Raw genomic sequence first — 2,731 nt, 5'->3', positions numbered from 1 at the left:
AGCAGCTGCTGTCTTTTCTTCCTGTATTTATCTCCTTTCGGATAGCCCTTCCTTCCATTATCTCAACGGTGTGGGCAGCCCCTGCCAGGGCTGTGGCACCTACTGGATACCCCAGCTTTTGAGCTTCTGACTCTGGCAAAATCACCTTCTCTTCTTGTCCCTCCGGCCCAAGGGGAATCCTTATTCTTGCTGTCCTTGGGTTTGCTTCAGCCTTTCCTGTTGGCTTCTCAGCCCTTCCATGATTTGGGTAGTTCATTCCCTGTACTAAACTCATTCTGTTTGAAAGACCTTTAGTGATTTCTCTGTTCTCCCTGCAGCATCTCGCAGTTAAAAGGTGCTGTTGTTCCATGATCTCATTTTAATTTTGACATGTACAACCTCAGGGAGGACATCAAGGCTGGTGCCATTATACCATTACACCGTAGTATCAAAAAGATAGATGGTTAAATGTATTGCTGAAGCCCTGGATTAAGGCAGCATGACTCCATGGAGCCAGGCACACCTTCATTTAGATCTCAGCTTCATTGTATCTGTGAGACCTCTAGTAACTCATTTCAATTTTTCAGTTTTTTAAGTCTCTGCATTGGAAATAAGAATGTGGCCATCATGAAGTTTTTCTATAAAACACTCAGCACACTGTCTGATATGTAGTAGGAGCTCAACAAATATTGCCAATTATAGTAGAAGCTCTCTTTACCATCCTCCGCTTGAAGAGGTGGCCTTCTCTATCCCCTCTGCAAGTAGACAAACTGCTGTGCAAAGCGTGTTGCACACTTTGGTAAATATGTACCTCAAGATGAAAGAGAAGTGTGTAGGTTCTCTTTCCTCTTGAGGTGCGTATTTACCAAATATCAATCTTCTTGGTTCCCAGACCTGTTTGACTCAATGATACCTGTTCTCAAAAAATAACCAAATGACGTTTGAGCTCTGGACCTCACATGCACAGACCCCTCCCAGGGCCCTGGGAGGAGCCCTAGCAGTATGTTCATGAGGTCATGGTATTTTAAAAAAAAAATTTGTTTTAATTAATAAACTTAATTTTTCGAGTAGTTTTAGGTTCCCAGAAAAATTGATAGGAAGATACCGATCTCCCACAAGCCTGTCCCCACACTTGCACAGCCTCCCTTTATCAACAACATGCTCCCCACATTTGTTACAATTGAGGGACATACATTGACACATCTCCTGAGTCCATAGTTTGCATTACCGTGTCACGCTTGCTGTTCCCATTCTATAGGTTTGCACAGATGTATAATGACATGTGTCTACCACTGTAGTATCATACAGAATAGTTTCTCTATCCTAAAAAAAATTTCCTGTGCTCTGTCTGTTCATTCCTCTCTCTCTCAACCCCTAGAAACTGCTGACCTTTTACTGTTTCCATAGTTTTGCTTTGTTCAGAGTGTCATATAGTGGGATTCATGCAGTACATAGCTTTTGCAGATTGGCTTATTTCATATAGTAATACACATTTAAGTTTCCACCATGTCTTTTCATGGCTGCAGAACTCATTTCTTTCAGGGCTGAATCATATGCCATTGTCTGGATATACTATAGTTTATCCACTTACATACTGAAGGGAAGTGGTTGCTTCCAAGTCTGGGCAGTTATGAATAAAGCTGCCTACATGTCCGTGTCCAGGATTTTTATGTGGATATAAGTTGTCAATTCATTAGGGTAAATATCAAGGAGCATGATTTCTGGATTGTATGGTAAAAGTATGGTTAGCTTTTTTTTTTTTTTTGAGATGGAGTTTCGCTCTTGTTACCCAGGCTGGAGTGCAATGGCACGATCTCGGCTCACTGCAACCTCTGCCTCCTGGGTTCAGGCAATTCTCCTGTCTCAGCCTCCCGAGTACCTGGGATTACAGGCACGCGCCACCATGCCCAGCTAATTTTTTGTATTTTTAGTAGAGATGGGGTTTCACCATGTTGACCAGGATGGTCTCGATCTCTCGACCTCGTGATCCACCCGTCTCGGCCTCCCAAAGTGCTGGGATTACAGGCGTGAGCTAGAGCACCCGGCCAGGTTTCCCTTTTTTAAGAAACTGCCAAACTGTCTCCCAAAGGCTAAACCATTTTGCACTCTCACCAGCAATGAGTGTGAGTTTTTGTTGCTCCACATCCTCGGCAGCACTTGGTGTTGTCAATGTTTTGGATTTTGGCCATTCTAGTAGGTGTTTAGTGGTATCCCATTGTTGTTTCCTTTGCAGTTCCCTAATGACCTGGGATGTAAAACATCTTTCATATGCTCATTTGCCAACTGTGTGACTTCTCTGGCAAGGTGTCTCTTCAGGTCTTTTCCCTATTTTTTAATCAGGTTGTTCATTTTCTTGTTGCTGAGTTTAAGAGTTCTTCATATATTTTGGAAAAAGTCCTTTATTAGATATATCTCCCGATGTTTTTCAACATTTTTTAAAATAAAGTATTTAAATTGTATTGGTTAAAACAAGTACTTTTCACTCCTCCCAGATGTCAGGGGCCACTAGAACGACTGTTAAAATAAAGCTGATTTAGGAATATATTTAGACTGGCTTTCAAGAGGTATATTTGTGTGAATTAAAGTCATTTCTACGTGCAGTTGTTTCAGGCCATTCCAATGTAGGAATGGCTTCTAGAACCCTCCTGCTCTCATTGTGCTACTTACTGATGTTGCCGTTCAAGTGCAGAGTCAGAGAACGTGTCACAATAGGAGTATGTTCCGTGTTGCCTGGTACCAGAGGTATGTGGGT

Source organism: Callithrix jacchus, chromosome 9, assembly GCF_049354715.1.
Source record: "Callithrix jacchus isolate 240 chromosome 9, calJac240_pri, whole genome shotgun sequence".
NCBI lineage: Eukaryota > Metazoa > Chordata > Mammalia > Primates > Cebidae > Callithrix > Callithrix jacchus.
Note: the sequence above shows the minus strand (reverse complement) of the source record.